The sequence below is a fragment of the Megalops cyprinoides genome, chromosome 23 (assembly GCF_013368585.1).
Source record: "Megalops cyprinoides isolate fMegCyp1 chromosome 23, fMegCyp1.pri, whole genome shotgun sequence".
Classification (NCBI taxonomy): domain Eukaryota; kingdom Metazoa; phylum Chordata; class Actinopteri; order Elopiformes; family Megalopidae; genus Megalops; species Megalops cyprinoides.
This window is the reverse complement of record NC_050605.1, coordinates 2331456-2352135: the sequence shown is the minus strand read 5'-3', so window position 1 is coordinate 2352135 and position 20680 is coordinate 2331456. Positions and strand designations below refer to the sequence as shown.

Sequence of the window (20680 nt, the reverse complement as noted above, 5' to 3'; positions counted from 1 at the left end):
CTGCCTCAGATGTGGCCGTTCTAATCAATAGGCCGGTTTCCATTAACCTACTTAATGTGCTATTTGAAATTGTGAACTAAGTGGAGGTAGTAGAAACGCGAATTTTGAGGAAAAAAAACTCAAATATCGCAAAAAAAGTTTACACGCTGGTATGAGGTGGTTTTTCAGGCGATTCAACAAAGCAGTAAAAATTGAAATGGAAACCGCCTAATGACGGACAAAACACGTATCTCGAAATTTGCTGGTCAAAAACCTCGTAACTCCATTTAAGCTTGATTTTGGTAAAATATTAATAAATAATGACACATGCAAGTATCTGACCATATATAAAGACAACACCAACTTTGACGATGCGGTGTTCAATCATTTTAAAAACAGGGTTTTTTCATCTCCTTAAAAGTAACGGTTTTGGACATACAAGGTTTCCACCCGACAGCGACAATATTAGTCTTTGTAAAACAAATTTTAAATTAATATAGTTCTAAAATAGCATATTGCAATACCGTAAGACAACAGACGGCAATTGACTGGATATTCCCTATTTGTCCCGCTCAGTCAGAATGTCAAGTCCACGACCAGAGCTCAGGGTTCACGTCAGTGACGAAATGACGTTTACTATGTTTTATGCTTATTCTCGCACATGCGCATAGCCTTCTCTTCTTCTTCTTCGGATTAGGCAGACTAGAACCTACACTGGCATATTGCTGCCCTCTACCACACAGCCTCCTTTTGGGATCTAGTAAAATAAAGTTTACTCGATTTGTTTACTTTCAGTTTATACTAAGCATATTTACAATATGTTTAATTATTTGAATAAATAAACTTGTGATTTCATATATTTCAGTTACATTTTACTTAAAAATATTGTTTGATGTTTATGAGGGCCAAGAATAACTTTTTTGAGTAAATGCAAAACACAACCAAAGTAAACACAACTGCACACACAAACTACTTCAATGCATAGTGAGATAACATACCATAAATAATTAGAATATGATGCAGTGTTTATGGGGAAATTGATGTGTCCCATGTTCTGTGATATGAAGTAATTTATGTTGTAATGCTCAGTGTTCTCTGGGAAACTGTGGACCGTGGACCGTACCATCTCTTATTTGTATAAATAAGAGACAGTTTTGAACGCACAAGCCTGACACAAACACACACCTGGCCCACCATGCAACTGCAACACAATATACCCGACAATAGTGTACCGTTCCAGGACAACACTAATATCCAGGGCCTCACTCGTTAATGCTGGCATAATGGTATGATAATGTATCACATGGTAAAAAAATACTGCCCTGGTGGCCCCCCTAGATGGACCCCCACAGATAGACTCCCTTATCTAAGTGCAATGAGCCTGAGAGCCAAGACTGTCATTTCAGCGTAGACACAACCAGTAAATACCTTGCTCAGATAATGAGTAAATAAAAAAGCAGAGAAAAGATGGGAAATGATCTCAAAACATCAGTTTGTCATGAACATATGAATGTTCTTCTTATTTCATCTGATTCATCCAGCTAATGTTAAACTGAAATTATAAATTATGTGTCAGTACTTCAGCTTGATGTCTTGCTTGTGTTGTTTCTCTGTCTTCCTGTCTGTCAGTGTGGGTATGTCTTTGTTTTTGCATGCATGTGCTTTTGTTTTTTGTTTACAGCCCCTTGTGCTCCGTCATCCCAGCTCCTGTCCTGCCTATCTGCCCTTCTGCCACACTCGCCACCAGAAGCCTGTCCTGCTCACCTGTTCCCTGTTAACTCATTATTAGTCTTTGTATATATGCCCCTCTGTTTTCTTTGTTCTCTGCCAGTCTCAGTTTGTTAGCCTGTTTTGGTCTTGTCTGTTGTAGCTATCTGTGCTTGTGTTTGACTTCTGCTTTGTCCCTTGGATACTCTTCCTGCCTGCCAATATGGAACAATTCTCAACCTGGTCAGTTTGATTGCTCTGCCTGTTTGGACCCTGATTGTTGCCTGTGTCCGTCTGTTCCTGTTTACCCATTTGATCTCCCATGTATGATCTCTGCCTGTATTGTTTGGATTTGTCTTTGCCTCATGTTTTTGGGTATTCTGCCCGTTTTTGTGGATTTTCTGGTTTTGACACGGACTGTTTGACTACCGTTTACAGCTTGTGCTGTCAAATAAATCAATTACCCAGGTTTGGCTTTCTGGTCTGACTCTCTACTAGCTAAGTTAGCTACTCTAGGCAGCTAAGATGAGCAGATCGCAAAAGGCACTGTCTTAAAGCTGGCCAGGGGGCTGGGGGGGGGGCCGGGGTTCGATACCCCGACGGGGAGCAATCTCTGTTTATAACTTAGACAGACAAGAATTCTGTTCAAGCCTTCCTACACAATGCCATTTTACCTCATCCAAAGCCTTTGGAACCGCCTTCTATCTCCATGAGACCACGTATCCCACCCGCAATAAATTACTCCTGCTCTCACTATAGCTTGGGTCTCCTGTCTTTCAATTCCTTGCAGCGGGCACTTCCTACAAAAGCTGAAAGGAACATCCAACCAAAAAGCACTTGTCAATTCTCTTCTACTAGCGAAAGAAGCAAAGACAACCCTGCTCAGCATGGCACTTCCAATACAGCGGGGAATTAGCTCAAATGGTAGAGCGCTCGCTTAGCATGCGAGAGGTAGCGGGATCGATGCCCGCATTCTCCATTCTGCCCTTTTCCTTTGTGAGAATGGAGGGACGAGGATGCCACACATGTTCCCCACCAAATACAATGACACGCACTTTCGAAAAACAGGAGAACAAGGACACTCCTTGCCTGCATCCTAATCCTGTCTAAACACATCATTTCCTCCCTTCCAACGTCCTCGGGTCCTTCCGCACATGCAGATCGAAACCTAGTCGCCTCCATTTTCACAACAATCAAGCACCTCTGCAGGATTTTTCACTATGATGTGATTGTAGAGGTAATGCAATATATTGCATCTGCCATGAAATGCCAGAAATCAGCTCGTCATACAAGATGCAACGTCGTGAATGAAACATATTGCTTGAAAAAACTGTCAAATTAACCCTACACTTCACGTTTGAAAAAAAAGGCTACTATGAACACGAAAGGGATTACTGAAGAACCCATTATAAAGAACAATTACTGCAGTGGATAACCTTAGAACAACAACCTACCAAGTTGGTGGCCAGTGCTAAGGCCATTAAAATGTAGGATCACGTAACTATGTTTTGTATGCCGGCGGGCAAACATGCTATCGTTTGTCAGTTTCACGCTCGATATAGCATTAGAAAGTAACGATCGTTAAGCAGCTGTCTCGTTACTGCAAGACTTACAACTTCATGATTTATAATGGCTTCTCTACATACACAGAAGTAAAGGAGCTGTTTTTGTGAAGTGAATCTGTTGATGAGCTCTCCCATGCGTTGATGGTTGAGCGATGTCTACCTTTTGTTATGGAGAGTGTTTTGAAATGGCCAACCTAAACTTTGTGTGGGTTTATTCTGAGCCTAGTCTTTGCTTGCCTCTTGGAGAATGAAATCGCAGTTTTCAAAAGAAACGCAAAGAATAAGAAGAAGGAGGACAGTACAAATCAGATCTGCTTTGCCCTTGCACACTGAATTTGAAGAGTAGAAGAAGACTCTCCCTGAGCCCCACTGGCCCTGTGGAGAAGGAGACAGCAGAGTTTTCCCATGAGAGCTGACACACCCGCTGTCTTTTGGGAGGGGAACGTGGAGCCTATGGGCAGTGGGGGTGGAGCGCATGCTATGCTCAGCAAAAGGGCCGAGCCTAGACTGCTAGCGCAAAGGCACAAATCCATGCCGAAACCCGGGATCGAACCAGGGACCTTTAGATCTTCAGTCTAACGCTCTCCCAACTGAGCTATTTCGGCCCGTTTGCAGGCTGTATCCTGACCGTCCTTGGGTTTGATATTTCAAACGCAAGAGCGCTGCTGGAAAGGTGTATGGGGTCAACCGTTGCAGTGGCACACGCTGTCCACGACCCATTCACATCTCTTCTCCTCGTTAGTATAGTGGTGAGTATCCCCGCCTGTCACGCGGGAGACCGGGGTTCGATTCCCCGACGGGGAGCAATGGCTTTTTATACCTTAGCCAGACAAGAATTCTGTCAAAGCCTTCCTACACAATGTCATTTTACCTCTTCCAAAGCCTTTTAAACCGCCTTCTATCTCCATGAGACCACGTATCCCACCCGCAATAAATTACTCCTGCTCTCACTATAGCTTGGGTCTCCTGTCTTTCAATTCCTTGCAGCCGGCGCTTCCTACAAAAGCTGAAAGGAACATCCAACCAAAAAGCACTTGTCAATTCTCTTCTACTAGCGAAAGAAGCAAAGACAACCCTGCTCAGCATGGCACTTCCAATACAGCGGGGAATTAGCTCAAATGGTAGAGCGCTCGCTTAGCATGCGAGAGGTAGCGGGATCGATGCCCGCATTCTCCATTCTGCCCTTTTCCTTTGCGAGAAAGGAGGGACGAGGATGTCACACACGTTCCCCACCAAATACAATGACACGCACTTTCGAAAAACAGGAGAACAAGGACACTCCTTGCCTGCGTCCTAATCCTGTCTAAACACATCATTTCCTCCCTTCCAACGTCCTCGGGTCCTTCCGCACATGCAGATCGAAACCTAGTCGCCTCCTGAAAGCCTCCATTTTCACAACAATCAAGCACCTCTGCAGGATTTTTCACTATGATGTGATTGTAGAGGTAATGCAATATATTGCATCTGCCATGAAATGCCAGAAATCAGCTCGTCATACAAGATGCAACGTCGTGAATGAAACATATTGCTTGAAAAAACTGTCAAATTAACCCTACACTTCACGTTTGAAAAAAAAGGCTACTATGAACACGAAAGGGATTACTGAAGAACCCATTATAAAGAACAATTACTGCAGTGGATAACCTTAGAACAACAACCTACCAAGTTGGTGGCCAGTGCTAAGGCCATTAAAATGTAGGATCACGTAACTATGTTTTGTATGCCGGCGGGCAAACATGCTATCGTTTGTCAGTTTCACGCTCGATATAGCATTAGAAAGTAACGATCGTTAAGCAGCTGTCTCGTTACTGCAAGACTTACAACTTCATGATTTATAATGGCTTCTCTACATACACAGAAGTAAAGGAGCTGTTTTTGTGAAGTGAATCTGTTGATGAGCTCTCCCATGCGTTGATGGTTGAGCGATGTCTACCTTTTGTTATGGAGAGTGTTTTGAAAGAAGACTCTCCCTGAGCCCCACTGGCCCTGTGGAGAAGGAGACAGCAGAGTTTTCCCATGAGAGCTGACACACCCGCTGTCTTTTGGGAGGGGAACGTGGAGCCTATGGGCAGTGGGGGTGGAGCGCATGCTATGCTCAGCAAAAGGGCCAAGCCTAGACTGCTAGCGCAAAGGCACAAATCCATGCCGAAACCCGGGATCGAACCAGGGACCTTTAGATCTTCAGTCTAACGCTCTCCCAACTGAGCTATTTCGGCCCGTTTGCAGGCTGTATCCTGACCGTCAAACCGGCAAACCGGCAAACATGCTATCGTTTGTCAGTTTCACGCTCGATATAGCATTAGAAAGTAACGATCGTTAAGCAGCTGTCTCGTTACTGCAAGACTTACAACTTCATGATTTATAATGGCTTCTCTACATACACAGAAGTAAAGGAGCTGTTTTTGTGAAGTGAATCTGTTGATGAGCTCTCCCATGCGTTGATGGTTGAGCGATGTCTACCTTTTGTTATGGAGAGTGTTTTGAAATGGCCAACCTAAACTTTGTGTGGGTTTATTCTGAGCCTAATCTTTGCTTGCCTCTTGGAGAATGAAATCGCAGTTTTCAAAAGAAACGCAAAGAATAAGAAGAAGGAGGACAGTACAAATCAGATCTGCTTTGCCCTTGCACACTGAATTTGAAGAGTAGAAGAAGACTCTCCCTGAGCCCCACTGGCCCTGTGGAGAAGGAGACAGCAGAGTTTTCCCATGAGAGCTGACACACCCGCTGTCTTTTGGGAGGGGAACGTGGAGCCTATGGGCAGTGGGGGTGGAGCGCATGCTATGCTCAGCAAAAGGGCCGAGCCTAGACTGCTAGCGCAAAGGCACAAATCCATGCCGAAACCCGGGATCGAACCAGGGACCTTTAGATCTTCAGTCTAACGCTCTCCCAACTGAGCTATTTCGGCCCGTTTGCAGGCTGTATCCTGACCGTCCTTGGGTTTGATATTTCAAACGCAAGAGCGCTGCTGGAAAGGTGTATGGGGTCAACCGTTGCAGTGGCACACGCTGTCCACGACCCATTCACATCTCTTCTCCTCGTTAGTATAGTGGTGAGTATCCCCGCCTGTCACGCGGGAGACCGGGGTTCGATTCCCCGACGGGGAGCAATGGCTTTTTATACCTTAGCCAGACAAGAATTCTGTCAAAGCCTTCCTACACAATGCCATTTTACCTCTTCCAAAGCCTTTTAAACCGCCTTCTATCTCCATGAGACCACGTATCCCACCCGCAATAAATTACTCCTGCTCTCACTATAGCTTGGGTCTCCTGTCTTTCAATTCCTTGCAGCCGGCGCTTCCTACAAAAGCTGAAAGGAACATCCAACCAAAAAGCACTTGTCAATTCTCTTCTACTAGCGAAAGAAGCAAAGACAACCCTGCTCAGCATGGCACTTCCAATACAGCGGGGAATTAGCTCAAATGGTAGAGCGCTCGCTTAGCATGCGAGAGGTAGCGGGATCGATGCCCGCATTCTCCATTCTGCCCTTTTCCTTTGTGAGAATGGAGGGACGAGGATGTCACACACGTTCCCCACCAAATACAATGACACGCACTTTCGAAAAACAGGAGAACAAGGACACTCCTTGCCTGCGTCCTAATCCTGTCTAAACACATCATTTCCTCCCTTCCAACGTCCTCGGGTCCTTCCGCACATGCAGATCGAAACCTAGTCGCCTCCTGAAAGCCTCCATTTTCACAACAATCAAGCACCTCTGCAGGATTTTTCACTATGATGTGATTGTAGAGGTAATGCAATATATTGCATCTGCCATGAAATGCCAGAAATCAGCTCGTCATACAAGATGCAACGTCGTGAATGAAACATATTGCTTGAAAAAACTGTCAAATTAACCCTACACTTCACGTTTGAAAAAAAAGGCTACTATGAACACGAAAGGGATTACTGAAGAACCCATTATAAAGAACAATTACTGCAGTGGATAACCTTAGAACAACAACCTACCAAGTTGGTGGCCAGTGCTAAGGCCATTAAAATGTAGGATCACGTAACTATGTTTTGTATGCCGGCGGGCAAACATGCTATCGTTTGTCAGTTTCACGCTCGATATAGCATTAGAAAGTAACGATCGTTAAGCAGCTGTCTCGTTACTGCAAGACTTACAACTTCATGATTTATAATGGCTTCTCTACATACACAGAAGTAAAGGAGCTGTTTTTGTGAAGTGAATCTGTTGATGAGCTCTCCCATGCGTTGATGGTTGAGCGATGTCTACCTTTTGTTATGGAGAGTGTTTTGAAATGGCCAACCTAAACTTTGTGTGGGTTTATTCTGAGCCTAATCTTTGCTTGCCTCTTGGAGAATGAAATCGCAGTTTTCAAAAGAAACGCAAAGAATAAGAAGAAGGAGGACAGTACAAATCAGATCTGCTTTGCCCTTGCACACTGAATTTGAAGAGTAGAAGAAGACTCTCCCTGAGCCCCACTGGCCCTGTGGAGAAGGAGACAGCAGAGTTTTCCCATGAGAGCTGACACACCCGCTGTCTTTTGGGAGGGGAACGTGGAGCCTATGGGCAGTGGGGGTGGAGCGCATGCTATGCTCAGCAAAAGGGCCGAGCCTAGACTGCTAGCGCAAAGGCACAAATCCATGCCGAAACCCGGGATCGAACCAGGGACCTTTAGATCTTCAGTCTAACGCTCTCCCAACTGAGCTATTTCGGCCTGTTTGCAGGCTGTATCCTGACCGTCCTTGGGTTTGATATTTCAAACGCAAGAGCGCTGCTGGAAAGGTGTATGGGGTCAACCGTTGCAGTGGCACACGCTGTCCACGGCTCATTCACATCTCTTCTCCTCGTTAGTATAGTGGTGAGTATCCCCGCCTGTCACGCGGGAGACCGGGGTTCGATTCCCCGACGGGGAGCAATGGCTTTTTATACCTTAGCCAGACAAGAATTCTGTCAAAGCCTTCCTACACAATGCCATTTTACCTCTTCCAAAGCCTTTTAAACCGCCTTCTATCTCCATGAGACCACGTATCCCACCCGCAATAAATTACTCCTGCTCTCACTATAGCTTGGGTCTCCTGTCTTTCAATTCCTTGCAGCCGGCGCTTCCTACAAAAGCTGAAAGGAACATCCAACCAAAAAGCACTTGTCAATTCTCTTCTACTAGCGAAAGAAGCAAAGACAACCCTGCTCAGCATGGCACTTCCAATACAGCGGGGAATTAGCTCAAATGGTAGAGCGCTCGCTTAGCATGCGAGAGGTAGCGGGATCGATGCCCGCATTCTCCATTCTGCCCTTTTCCTTTGTGAGAATGGAGGGACGAGGATGTCACACATGTTCCCCACCAAATACAATGACACGCACTTTCGAAAAACAGGAGAACAAGGACACTCCTTGCCTGCGTCCTAATCCTGTCTAAACACATCATTTCCTCCCTTCCAACGTCCTCGGGTCCTTCCGCACATGCAGATCGAAACCTAGTCGCCTCCTGAAAGCCTCCATTTTCACAACAATCAAGCACCTCTGCAGGATTTTTCACTATGATGTGATTGTAGAGGTAATGCAATATATTGCATCTGCCATGAAATGCCAGAAATCAGCTCGTCATACAAGATGCAACGTCGTGAATGAAACATATTGCTTGAAAAAACTGTCAAATTAACCCTACACTTCACGTTTGAAAAAAAAGGCTACTATGAACACGAAAGGGATTACTGAAGAACCCATTATAAAGAACAATTACTGCAGTGGATAACCTTAGAACAACAACCTACCAAGTTGGTGGCCAGTGCTAAGGCCATTAAAATGTAGGATCACGTAACTATGTTTTGTATGCCGGCGGGCAAACATGCTATCGTTTGTCAGTTTCACGCTCGATATAGCATTAGAAAGTAACGATCGTTAAGCAGCTGTCTCGTTACTGCAAGACTTACAACTTCATGATTTATAATGGCTTCTCTACATACACAGAAGTAAAGGAGCTGTTTTTGTGAAGTGAATCTGTTGATGAGCTCTCCCATGCGTTGATGGTTGAGCGATGTCTACCTTTTGTTATGGAGAGTGTTTTGAAATGGCCAACCTAAACTTTGTGTGGGTTTATTCTGAGCCTAATCTTTGCTTGCCTCTTGGAGAATGAAATCGCAGTTTTCAAAAGAAACGCAAAGAATAAGAAGAAGGAGGACAGTACAAATCAGATCTGCTTTGCCCTTGCACACTGAATTTGAAGAGTAGAAGAAGACTCTCCCTGAGCCCCACTGGCCCTGTGGAGAAGGAGACAGCAGAGTTTTCCCATGAGAGCTGACACACCCGCTGTCTTTTGGGAGGGGAACGTGGAGCCTATGGGCAGTGGGGGTGGAGCGCATGCTATGCTCAGCAAAAGGGCTGAGCCTAGACTGCTAGCGCAAAGGCACAAATCCATGCCGAAACCCGGGATCGAACCAGGGACCTTTAGATCTTCAGTCTAACGCTCTCCCAACTGAGCTATTTCGGCCTGTTTGCAGGCTGTATCCTGACCGTCCTTGGGTTTGATATTTCAAACGCAAGAGCGCTGCTGGAAAGGTGTATGGGGTCAACCGTTGCAGTGGCACACGCTGTCCACGGCTCATTCACATCTCTTCTCCTCGTTAGTATAGTGGTGAGTATCCCCGCCTGTCACGCGGGAGACCGGGGTTCGATTCCCCGACGGGGAGCAATGGCTTTTTATACCTTAGCCAGACAAGAATTCTGTCAAAGCCTTCCTACACAATGCCATTTTACCTCTTCCAAAGCCTTTTAAACCGCCTTCTATCTCCATGAGACCACGTATCCCACCCGCAATAAATTACTCCTGCTCTCACTATAGCTTGGGTCTCCTGTCTTTCAATTCCTTGCAGCCGGCGCTTCCTACAAAAGCTGAAAGGAACATCCAACCAAAAAGCACTTGTCAATTCTCTTCTACTAGCGAAAGAAGCAAAGACAAGCCCTGCTCAGCATGGCACTTCCAATTCAGCGGGGAATTAGCTCAAATGGTAGAGTGCTTGCTTAGCATGTGAGAGGTAGCGGGATCGATGCCCGCATTCTCCATTCTGCCCTTTTCCTTTGTGAGAATGGAGGGACGAGGATGTCACACACTGTTCCCCACCAAATACAATGACACGCACTTTCGAAAAACAGGAGAACAAGGACACTCCTTGCCTGCGTCCTAATCCTGTCTAAACACATCGGGTCCTTCCGCACATGCAGATCGAAACCTAGTCGCCTCCTGAAAGCCTCCATTTTCACAACAATCAAGCACCTCTGCAGGATTTTTCACTATGATGTGATTGTAGAGGTAATGCAATATATTGCATCTGCCATGAAATGCCAGAAATCAGCTCGTCATACAAGATGCAACGTCGTGAATGAAACATATTGCTTGAAAAAACTGTCAAATTAACCCTACACTTCACGTTTGAAAAAAAAGGCTACTATGAACACGAAAGGGATTACTGAAGAACCCATTATAAAGAACAATTACTGCAGTGGATAACCTTAGAACAACAACCTACCAAGTTGGTGGCCAGTGCTAAGGCCATTAAAATGTAGGATCACGTAACTATGTTTTGTATGCCGGCGGGCAAACATGCTATCGTTTGTCAGTTTCACGCTCGATATAGCATTAGAAAGTAACGATCGTTAAGCAGCTGTCTCGTTACTGCAAGACTTACAACTTCATGATTTATAATGGCTTCTCTACATACACAGAAGTAAAGGAGCTGTTTTTGTGAAGTGAATCTGTTGATGAGCTCTCCCATGCGTTGATGGTTGAGCGATGTCTACCTTTTGTTATGGAGAGTGTTTTGAAATGGCCAACCTAAACTTTGTGTGGGTTTATTCTGAGCCTAGTCTTTGCTTGCCTCTTGGAGAATGAAATCGCAGTTTTCAAAAGAAACGCAAAGAATAAGAAGAAGGAGGACAGTACAAATCAGATCTGCTTTGCCCTTGCACACTGAATTTGAAGAGTAGAAGAAGACTCTCCCTGAGCCCCACTGGCCCTGTGGAGAAGGAGACAGCAGAGTTTTCCCATGAGAGCTGACACACCCGCTGTCTTTTGGGAGGGGAACGTGGAGCCTATGGGCAGTGGGGGTGGAGCGCATGCTATGCTCAGCAAAAGGGCCGAGCCTAGACTGCTAGCGCAAAGGCACAAATCCATGCCGAAACCCGGGATCGAACCAGGGACCTTTAGATCTTCAGTCTAACGCTCTCCCAACTGAGCTATTTCGGCCTGTTTGCAGGCTGTATCCTGACCGTCCTTGGGTTTGATATTTCAAACGCAAGAGCGCTGCTGGAAAGGTGTATGGGGTCAACCGTTGCAGTGGCACACGCTGTCCACGACTCATTCACATCTCTTCTCCTCGTTAGTATAGTGGTGAGTATCCCCGCCTGTCACGCGGGAGACCGGGGTTCGATTCCCCGACGGGGAGCAATGGCTTTTTATACCTTAGCCAGACAAGAATTCTGTCAAAGCCTTCCTACACAATGCCATTTTACCTCTTCCAAAGCCTTTTAAACCGCCTTCTATCTCCATGAGACCACGTATCCCACCCGCAATAAATTACTCCTGCTCTCACTATAGCTTGGGTCTCCTGTCTTTCAATTCCTTGCAGCCGGCGCTTCCTACAAAAGCTGAAAGGAACATCCAACCAAAAAGCACTTGTCAATTCTCTTCTACTAGCGAAAGAAGCAAAGACAGCCCTGCTCAGCATGGCACTTCCAATACAGCGGGGAATTAGCTCAAATGGTAGAGCGCTCGCTTAGCATGCGAGAGGTAGCGGGATCGATGCCCGCATTCTCCATTCTGCCCTTTTCCTTTGCGAGAATGGAGGGACGAGGATGTCACACATGTTCCCCACCAAATACAATGACACGCACTTTCGAAAAACAGGAGAACAAGGACACTCCTTGCCTGCGTCCTAATCCTGTCTAAACACATCATTTCCTCCCTTCCAACGTCCTCGGGTCCTTCCGCACATGCAGATCGAAACCTAGTCGCCTCCTGAAAGCCTCCATTTTCACAACAATCAAGCACCTCTGCAGGATTTTTCACTATGATGTGATTGTAGAGGTAATGCAATATATTGCATCTGCCATGAAATGCCAGAAATCAGCTCGTCATACAAGATGCAACGTCGTGAATGAAACATATTGCTTGAAAAAACTGTCAAATTAACCCTACACTTCACGTTTGAAAAAAAAGGCTACTATGAACACGAAAGGGATTACTGAAGAACCCATTATAAAGAACAATTACTGCAGTGGATAACCTTAGAACAACAACCTACCAAGTTGGTGGCCAGTGCTAAGGCCATTAAAATGTAGGATCACGTAACTATGTTTTGTATGCCGGCGGGCAAACATGCTATCGTTTGTCAGTTTCACGCTCGATATAGCATTAGAAAGTAACGATCGTTAAGCAGCTGTCTCGTTACTGCAAGACTTACAACTTCATGATTTATAATGGCTTCTCTACATACACAGAAGTAAAGGAGCTGTTTTTGTGAAGTGAATCTGTTGATGAGCTCTCCCATGCGTTGATGGTTGAGCGATGTCTACCTTTTGTTATGGAGAGTGTTTTGAAATGGCCAACCTAAACTTTGTGTGGGTTTATTCTGAGCCTAATCTTTGCTTGCCTCTTGGAGAATGAAATCGCAGTTTTCAAAAGAAACGCAAAGAATAAGAAGAAGGAGGACAGTACAAATCAGATCTGCTTTGCCCTTGCACACTGAATTTGAAGAGTAGAAGAAGACTCTCCCTGAGCCCCACTGGCCCTGTGGAGAAGGAGACAGCAGAGTTTTCCCATGAGAGCTGACACACCCGCTGTCTTTTGGGAGGGGAACGTGGAGCCTATGGGCAGTGGGGGTGGAGCGCATGCTATGCTCAGCAAAAGGGCTGAGCCTAGACTGCTAGCGCAAAGGCACAAATCCATGCCGAAACCCGGGATCGAACCAGGGACCTTTAGATCTTCAGTCTAACGCTCTCCCAACTGAGCTATTTCGGCCCGTTTGCAGGCTGTATCCTGACCGTCCTTGGGTTTGATATTTCAAACGCAAGAGCGCTGCTGGAAAGGTGTATGGGGTCAACCGTTGCAGTGGCACACGCTGTCCACGACCCATTCACATCTCTTCTCCTCGTTAGTATAGTGGTGAGTATCCCCGCCTGTCACGCGGGAGACCGGGGTTCGATTCCCCGACGGGGAGCAATGGCTTTTTATACCTTAGCCAGACAAGAATTCTGTCAAAGCCTTCCTACACAATGCCATTTTACCTCTTCCAAAGCCTTTTAAACCGCCTTCTATCTCCATGAGACCACGTATCCCACCCGCAATAAATTACTCCTGCTCTCACTATAGCTTGGGTCTCCTGTCTTTCAATTCCTTGCAGCCGGCGCTTCCTACAAAAGCTGAAAGGAACATCCAACCAAAAAGCACTTGTCAATTCTCTTCTACTAGCGAAAGAAGCAAAGACAGCCCTGCTCAGCATGGCACTTCCAATACAGCGGGGAATTAGCTCAAATGGTAGAGCGCTCGCTTAGCATGCGAGAGGTAGCGGGATCGATGCCCGCATTCTCCATTCTGCCCTTTTCCTTTGCGAGAAAGGAGGGACGAGGATGTCACACACGTTCCCCACCAAATACAATGACACGCACTTTCGAAAAACAGGAGAACAAGGACACTCCTTGCCTGCGTCCTAATCCTGTCTAAACACATCATTTCCTCCCTTCCAACGTCCTCGGGTCCTTCCGCACATGCAGATCGAAACCTAGTCGCCTCCTGAAAGCCTCCATTTTCACAACAATCAAGCACCTCTGCAGGATTTTTCACTATGATGTGATTGTAGAGGTAATGCAATATATTGCATCTGCCATGAAATGCCAGAAATCAGCTCGTCATACAAGATGCAACGTCGTGAATGAAACATATTGCTTGAAAAAACTGTCAAATTAACCCTACACTTCACGTTTGAAAAAAAAGGCTACTATGAACACGAAAGGGATTACTGAAGAACCCATTATAAAGAACAATTACTGCAGTGGATAACCTTAGAACAACAACCTACCAAGTTGGTGGCCAGTGCTAAGGCCATTAAAATGTAGGATCACGTAACTATGTTTTGTATGCCGGCGGGCAAACATGCTATCGTTTGTCAGTTTCACGCTCGATATAGCATTAGAAAGTAACGATCGTTAAGCAGCTGTCTCGTTACTGCAAGACTTACAACTTCATGATTTATAATGGCTTCTCTACATACACAGAAGTAAAGGAGCTGTTTTTGTGAAGTGAATCTGTTGATGAGCTCTCCCATGCGTTGATGGTTGAGCGATGTCTACCTTTTGTTATGGAGAGTGTTTTGAAATGGCCAACCTAAACTTTGTGTGGGTTTATTCTGAGCCTAGTCTTTGCTTGCCTCTTGGAGAATGAAATCGCAGTTTTCAAAAGAAACGCAAAGAATAAGAAGAAGGAGGACAGTACAAATCAGATCTGCTTTGCCCTTGCACACTGAATTTGAAGAGTAGAAGAAGACTCTCCCTGAGCCCCACTGGCCCTGTGGAGAAGGAGACAGCAGAGTTTTCCCATGAGAGCTGACACACCCGCTGTCTTTTGGGAGGGGAACGTGGAGCCTATGGGCAGTGGGGGTGGAGCGCATGCTATGCTCAGCAAAAGGGCCAAGCCTAGACTGCTAGCGCAAAGGCACAAATCCATGCCGAAACCCGGGATCGAACCAGGGACCTTTAGATCTTCAGTCTAACGCTCTCCCAACTGAGCTATTTCGGCCCGTTTGCAGGCTGTATCCTGACCGTCCTTGGGTTTGATATTTCAAACGCAAGAGCGCTGCTGGAAAGGTGTATGGGGTCAACCGTTGCAGTGGCACACGCTGTCCACGACCCATTCACATCTCTTCTCCTCGTTAGTATAGTGGTGAGTATCCCCGCCTGTCACGCGGGAGACCGGGGTTCGATTCCCCGACGGGGAGCAATGGCTTTTTATACCTTAGCCAGACAAGAATTCTGTCAAAGCCTTCCTACACAATGCCATTTTACCTCTTCCAAAGCCTTTTAAACCGCCTTCTATCTCCATGAGACCACGTATCCCACCCGCAATAAATTACTCCTGCTCTCACTATAGCTTGGGTCTCCTGTCTTTCAATTCCTTGCAGCGGGCGCTTCCTACAAAAGCTGAAAGGAACATCCAACCAAAAAGCACTTGTCAATTCTCTTCTACTAGCGAAAGAAGCAAAGACAGCCCTGCTCAGCATGGCACTTCCAATACAGCGGGGAATTAGCTCAAATGGTAGAGCGCTCGCTTAGCATGCGAGAGGTAGCGGGATCGATGCCCGCATTCTCCATTCTGCCCTTTTCCTTTGTGAGAATGGAGGGACGAGGATGCCACACATGTTCCCCACCAAATACAATGACACGCACTTTCGAAAAACAGGAGAACAAGGACACTCCTTGCCTGCGTCCTAATCCTGTCTAAACACATCATTTCCTCCCTTCCAACGTCCTCGGGTCCTTCCGCACATGCAGATCGAAACCTAGTCGCCTCCTGAAAGCCTCCATTTTCACAACAATCAAGCACCTCTGCAGGATTTTTCACTATGATGTGATTGTAGAGGTAATGCAATATATTGCATCTGCCATGAAATGCCAGAAATCAGCTCGTCATACAAGATGCAACGTCGTGAATGAAACATATTGCTTGAAAAAACTGTCAAATTAACCCTACACTTCACGTTTGAAAAAAAAGGCTACTATGAACACGAAAGGGATTACTGAAGAACCCATTATAAAGAACAATTACTGCAGTGGATAACCTTAGAACAACAACCTACCAAGTTGGCGGCCAGTGCTAAGGCCATTAAAATGTAGGATCACGTAACTATGTTTTGTATGCCGGCGGGCAAACATGCTATCGTTTGTCAGTTTCACGCTCGATATAGCATTAGAAAGTAACGATCGTTAAGCAGCTGTCTCGTTACTGCAAGACTTACAACTTCATGATTTATAATGGCTTCTCTACATACACAGAAGTAAAGGAGCTGTTTTTGTGAAGTGAATCTGTTGATGAGCTCTCCCATGCGTTGATGGTTGAGCGATGTCTACCTTTTGTTATGGAGAGTGTTTTGAAATGGCCAACCTAAACTTTGTGTGGGTTTATTCTGAGCCTAATCTTTGCTTGCCTCTTGGAGAATGAAATCGCAGTTTTCAAAAGAAACGCAAAGAATGTAGGATCACGTAACTATGTTTTGTATGCCGGCGGGCAAACATGCTATCGTTTGTCAGTTTCACGCTCGATATAGCATTAGAAAGTAACGATCGTTAAGCAGCTGTCTCGTTACTGCAAGACTTACAACTTCATGATTTATAATGGCTTCTCTACATACACAGAAGTAAAGGAGCTGTTTTTGTGAAGTGAATCTGTTGATGAGCTCTCCCATGCGTTGATGGTTGAGCGATGTCTACCTTTTGTTATGGAGAGTGTTTTGAAATGGCCAACCTAAACTTTGTGTGGGTTTATTCTGAGCCTAATCTTTGCTTGCCTCTTGGAGAATGAAATCGCAGTTTTCAAAAGAAACGCAAAGAATAAGAAGAAGGAGGACAGTACAAATCAGATCTGCTTTGCCCTTGCACACTGAATTTGAAGAGTAGAAGAAGACTCTCCCTGAGCCCCACTGGCCCTGTGGAGAAGGAGACAGCAGAGTTTTCCCATGAGAGCTGACACACCCGCTGTCTTTTGGGAGGGGAACGTGGAGCCTATGGGCAGTGGGGGTGGAGCGCATGCTATGCTCAGCAAAAGGGCCGAGCCTAGACTGCTAGCGCAAAGGCACAAATCCATGCTGAAACCCGGGATTGAACCAGGGACCTTTAGATCTTCAGTCTAACGCTCTCCCAACTGAGCTATTTCGGCCCGTTTGCAGGCTGTATCCTGACCGTCCTTGAGTTTGATATTTCAAACGCAAGAGCGCTGCTGGAAAGGTGTATGGGGTCAACCGTTGCAGTGGCACACGCTGTCCACGACCCATTCACATCTCTTCTCCTCGTTAGTATAGTGGTGAGTATCCCCGCCTGTCACGCGGGTGACCGGGGTTCGATTCCCCGACAGGGAGCAATGGCTTTTTATACCTTAGCCAGACAAGAATTCTGTCAAAGCCTTCCTACACAATGCCATTTTACCTCTTCCAAAGCCTTTTAAACCACCTTCTATCTCCATGAGACCACGTATCCCACCCGCAATAAATTACTCCTGCTCTCACTATAGCTTGGGTCTCCTGTCTTTCAATTTCCAACGTCCTCGGGTCCTTCCGCACATGCAGATCGAAACCTAGTCGCCTCCTGAAAGCCTCCATTTTCACAACAATCAAGCACCTCTGCAGGATTTTTCACTATGATGTGATTGTAGAGGTAATGCAATATATTGCATCTGCCATGAAATGCCAGAAATCAGCTCGTCATACAAGATGCAACGTCGTGAATGAAACATATTGCTTGAAAAAACTGTCAAATTAACCCTACACTTCACGTTTGAAAAAAAAGGCTACTATGAACACGAAAGGGATTACTGAAGAACCCATTATAAAGAACAATTACTGCAGTGGATAACCTTAGAACAACAACCTACCAAGTTGGTGGCCAGTGCTAAGGCCATTAAAATGTAGGATCACGTAACTATGTTTTGTATGCCGGCGGGCAAACATGTTATCGTTTGTCAGTTTCACGCTCGATATAGCATTAGAAAGTAACGATCGTTAAGCAGCTGTCTCGTTACTGCAAGACTTACAACTTCATGATTTATAATGGCTTCTCTACATACACAGAAGTAAAGGAGCTGTTTTTGTGAAGTGAATCTGTTGATGAGCTCTCCCATGCGTTGATGGTTGAGCGATGTCTACCTTTTGTTATGGAGAGTGTTTTGAAATGGCCAACCTAAACTTTGTGTGGGTTTATTCTGAGCCTAATCTTTGCTTGCCTCTTGGAGAATGAAATCGCAGTTTTCAAAAGAAACGCAAAGAATAAGAAGAAGGAGGACAGTACAAATCAGATCTGCTTTGCCCTTGCACACTGAATTTGAAGAGTAGAAGAAGACTCTCCCTGAGCCCCACTGGCCCTGTGGAGAAGGAGACAGCAGAGTTTTCCCATGAGAGCTGACACACCCGCTGTCTTTTGGGAGGGGAACGTGGAGCCTATGGGCAGTGGGGGTGGAGCGCATGCTATGCTCAGCAAAAGGGCCAAGCCTAGACTGCTAGCGCAAAGGCACAAATCCATGCCGAAACCCGGGATCGAACCAGGGACCTTTAGATCTTCAGTCTAACGCTCTCCCAACTGAGCTATTTCGGCCCGTTTGCAGGCTGTATCCTGACCGTCCTTGGGTTTGATATTTCAAACGCAAGAGCGCTGCTGGAAAGGTGTATGGGGTCAACCTTTGCAGTGGCACACGCTGTCCACGACCCATTCACATCTCTTCTCCTCGTTAGTATAGTGGTGAGTATCCCCGCCTGTCACGCGGGAGACCGGGGTTCGATTCCCCGACGGGGAGCAATGGCTTTTTATACCTTAGCCAGACAAGAATTCTGTCAAAGCCTTCCTACACAATGTCATTTTACCTCTTCCAAAGCCTTTTAAACCGCCTTCTATCTCCATGAGACCACGTATCCCACCCGCAATAAATTACTCCTGCTCTCACTATAGCTTGGGTCTCCTGTCTTTCAATTCCTTGCAGCCGGCGCTTCCTACAAAAGCTGAAAGGAACATCCAACCAAAAAGCACTTGTCAATTCTCTTCTACTAGCGAAAGAAGCAAAGACAGCCCTGCTCAGCATGGCACTTCCAATACAGCGAGGAATTAGCTCAAATGGTAGAGCGCTCGCTTAGCATGCGAGAGGTAGCGGGATCGATGCCCGCATTCTCCATTCTGCCCTTTTCCTTTGTGAGAATGGAGGGACGAGGATGCCACACATGTTCCCCACCAAATACAATGACACGCACTTTCGAAAAACAGGAGAACAAGGACACTCCTTGCCTGCGTCCTAATCCTGTCTAAACACATCATTTCCTCCCTTCCAACGTCCTCGGGTCCTTCCGCACATGCAGATCGAAACCTAGTCGCCTCCTGAAAGCCTCCATTTTCACAACAATCAAGCACCTCTGCAGGATTTTTCACTATGATGTGATTGTAGAGGTAATGCAATATATTGCATCTGCCATGAAATGCTAGAAATCAGCTCGTCATACAAGATGCAACGTCGTGAATGAAACATATTGCTTGAAAAAACTGTCAAATTAACCCTACACTTCACGTTTGAAAAAAAAGGCTACTATGAACACGAAAGGGATTACTGAAGAACCCATTATAAAGAACAATTACTGCAGTGGATAACCTTAGAACAACAACCTACCAAGTTGGTGGCCAGTGCTAAGGCCATTAAAATGTAGGATCACGTAACTATGTTTTGTATGCTGGCGGGCAAACATGCTATCGTTTGTCAGTTTCACGCTCGATATAGCATTAGAAAGTAACGATCGTTAAGCAGCTGTCTCGTTACTGCAAGACTTACAACTTCATGATTTATAATGGCTTCTCTACATACACAGAAGTAAAGGAGCTGTTTTTGTGAAGTGAATCTGTTGATGAGCTCTCCCATGCGTTGATGGTTGAGCGATGTCTACCTTTTGTTATGGAGAGTGTTTTGAAATGGCCAACCTAAACTTTGTGTGAGTTTATTCTGAGCCTAATCTTTGCTTGCCTCTTGGAGAATGAAATCGCAGTTTTCAAAAGAAACGCAAAGAATAAGAAGAAGGAGGACAGTACAAATCAGATCTGCTTTGCCCTTGCACACTGAATTTGAAGAGTAGAAGAAGACTCTCCCTGAGCCCCACTGGCCCTGTGGAGAAGGAGACAGCAGAGTTTTCCCATGAGAGCTGACACACCCGCTGTCTTTTGGGAGGGGAACGTGGAGCCTATGGGCAGTGGGGGTGGAGCGCATGCTATGCTCAGCAAAAGGGCTGAGCCTAGACTGCTAGCGCAAAGGCACAAATCCATGCCGAAACCCGGGATCGAACCAGGGACCTTTAGATCTTCAGTCTAACGCTCTCCCAACTGAGCTATTTCGGCCCGTTTGCAGGCTGTATCCTGACCGTCCTTGGGTTTGATATTTCAAACGCAAGAGCGCTGCTGGAAAGGTGTATGGGGTCAACCGTTGCAGTGGCACACGCTGTCCACAACCCATTCACATCTCTTCTCCTCGTTAGTATAGTGGTGAGTATCCCCGCCTGTCACGCGGGAGACCGGGGTTCGATTCCCCGACGGGGAGCAATGGCTTTTTATACCTTAGCCAGACAAGAATTCTGTCAAAGCCTTCCTACACAATGCCATTTTACCTCTTCCAAAGCCTTTTAAACCGCCTTCTATCTCCATGAGACCACGTATCCCACCCGCAATAAATTACTCCTGCTCTCACT

The 20680-nt window shown here is 45.9% G+C and overlaps 28 non-coding genes across 28 annotated transcripts; 17 read left to right on the top strand and 11 right to left on the bottom strand.

Annotated features, from left to right (window-relative positions):
• Window positions 1-2592: 2592 nt before the first annotated feature.
• On the top strand, window positions 2593-2665 carry trnaa-agc. Its single transcript has one exon. It is a non-coding gene; the product is annotated as a tRNA-Ala (tRNA).
• A 1118-nt stretch (window positions 2666-3783) lies between these two features.
• trnaf-gaa lies at window positions 3784-3856 on the bottom strand. The gene has a single exon. It is a non-coding gene; the product is annotated as a tRNA-Phe (tRNA).
• Window positions 3857-3983: 127 nt separating this feature from the next.
• On the top strand, window positions 3984-4055 carry trnad-guc. Its single transcript has one exon. It is a non-coding gene; the product is annotated as a tRNA-Asp (tRNA).
• A 299-nt stretch (window positions 4056-4354) lies between these two features.
• trnaa-agc lies at window positions 4355-4427 on the top strand. Its single transcript has one exon. It is a non-coding gene; the product is annotated as a tRNA-Ala (tRNA).
• Window positions 4428-5394: 967 nt separating this feature from the next.
• Window positions 5395-5467, bottom strand: trnaf-gaa. The gene has a single exon. It is a non-coding gene; the product is annotated as a tRNA-Phe (tRNA).
• Window positions 5468-6083: 616 nt separating this feature from the next.
• Window positions 6084-6156, bottom strand: trnaf-gaa. Its single transcript has one exon. It is a non-coding gene; the product is annotated as a tRNA-Phe (tRNA).
• A 127-nt stretch (window positions 6157-6283) lies between these two features.
• On the top strand, window positions 6284-6355 carry trnad-guc. Its single transcript has one exon. It is a non-coding gene; the product is annotated as a tRNA-Asp (tRNA).
• Window positions 6356-6654: 299 nt separating this feature from the next.
• On the top strand, window positions 6655-6727 carry trnaa-agc. Its single transcript has one exon. It is a non-coding gene; the product is annotated as a tRNA-Ala (tRNA).
• Window positions 6728-7856: 1129 nt separating this feature from the next.
• trnaf-gaa lies at window positions 7857-7929 on the bottom strand. Its single transcript has one exon. It is a non-coding gene; the product is annotated as a tRNA-Phe (tRNA).
• A 127-nt stretch (window positions 7930-8056) lies between these two features.
• On the top strand, window positions 8057-8128 carry trnad-guc. The gene has a single exon. It is a non-coding gene; the product is annotated as a tRNA-Asp (tRNA).
• Window positions 8129-8427: 299 nt separating this feature from the next.
• trnaa-agc lies at window positions 8428-8500 on the top strand. The gene has a single exon. It is a non-coding gene; the product is annotated as a tRNA-Ala (tRNA).
• A 1129-nt stretch (window positions 8501-9629) lies between these two features.
• On the bottom strand, window positions 9630-9702 carry trnaf-gaa. Its single transcript has one exon. It is a non-coding gene; the product is annotated as a tRNA-Phe (tRNA).
• A 127-nt stretch (window positions 9703-9829) lies between these two features.
• On the top strand, window positions 9830-9901 carry trnad-guc. The gene has a single exon. It is a non-coding gene; the product is annotated as a tRNA-Asp (tRNA).
• A 1480-nt stretch (window positions 9902-11381) lies between these two features.
• On the bottom strand, window positions 11382-11454 carry trnaf-gaa. The gene has a single exon. It is a non-coding gene; the product is annotated as a tRNA-Phe (tRNA).
• Window positions 11455-11581: 127 nt separating this feature from the next.
• trnad-guc lies at window positions 11582-11653 on the top strand. Its single transcript has one exon. It is a non-coding gene; the product is annotated as a tRNA-Asp (tRNA).
• A 299-nt stretch (window positions 11654-11952) lies between these two features.
• Window positions 11953-12025, top strand: trnaa-agc. The gene has a single exon. It is a non-coding gene; the product is annotated as a tRNA-Ala (tRNA).
• A 1129-nt stretch (window positions 12026-13154) lies between these two features.
• On the bottom strand, window positions 13155-13227 carry trnaf-gaa. The gene has a single exon. It is a non-coding gene; the product is annotated as a tRNA-Phe (tRNA).
• Window positions 13228-13354: 127 nt separating this feature from the next.
• On the top strand, window positions 13355-13426 carry trnad-guc. The gene has a single exon. It is a non-coding gene; the product is annotated as a tRNA-Asp (tRNA).
• A 299-nt stretch (window positions 13427-13725) lies between these two features.
• trnaa-agc lies at window positions 13726-13798 on the top strand. Its single transcript has one exon. It is a non-coding gene; the product is annotated as a tRNA-Ala (tRNA).
• Window positions 13799-14927: 1129 nt separating this feature from the next.
• trnaf-gaa lies at window positions 14928-15000 on the bottom strand. The gene has a single exon. It is a non-coding gene; the product is annotated as a tRNA-Phe (tRNA).
• A 127-nt stretch (window positions 15001-15127) lies between these two features.
• trnad-guc lies at window positions 15128-15199 on the top strand. The gene has a single exon. It is a non-coding gene; the product is annotated as a tRNA-Asp (tRNA).
• A 299-nt stretch (window positions 15200-15498) lies between these two features.
• trnaa-agc lies at window positions 15499-15571 on the top strand. Its single transcript has one exon. It is a non-coding gene; the product is annotated as a tRNA-Ala (tRNA).
• Window positions 15572-17060: 1489 nt separating this feature from the next.
• On the bottom strand, window positions 17061-17133 carry trnaf-gaa. The gene has a single exon. It is a non-coding gene; the product is annotated as a tRNA-Phe (tRNA).
• Window positions 17134-17260: 127 nt separating this feature from the next.
• trnad-guc lies at window positions 17261-17332 on the top strand. Its single transcript has one exon. It is a non-coding gene; the product is annotated as a tRNA-Asp (tRNA).
• A 1155-nt stretch (window positions 17333-18487) lies between these two features.
• On the bottom strand, window positions 18488-18560 carry trnaf-gaa. The gene has a single exon. It is a non-coding gene; the product is annotated as a tRNA-Phe (tRNA).
• A 127-nt stretch (window positions 18561-18687) lies between these two features.
• trnad-guc lies at window positions 18688-18759 on the top strand. The gene has a single exon. It is a non-coding gene; the product is annotated as a tRNA-Asp (tRNA).
• A 1501-nt stretch (window positions 18760-20260) lies between these two features.
• trnaf-gaa lies at window positions 20261-20333 on the bottom strand. Its single transcript has one exon. It is a non-coding gene; the product is annotated as a tRNA-Phe (tRNA).
• Window positions 20334-20460: 127 nt separating this feature from the next.
• On the top strand, window positions 20461-20532 carry trnad-guc. The gene has a single exon. It is a non-coding gene; the product is annotated as a tRNA-Asp (tRNA).
• The last annotated feature ends 148 nt before the right edge of the window (window positions 20533-20680 follow it).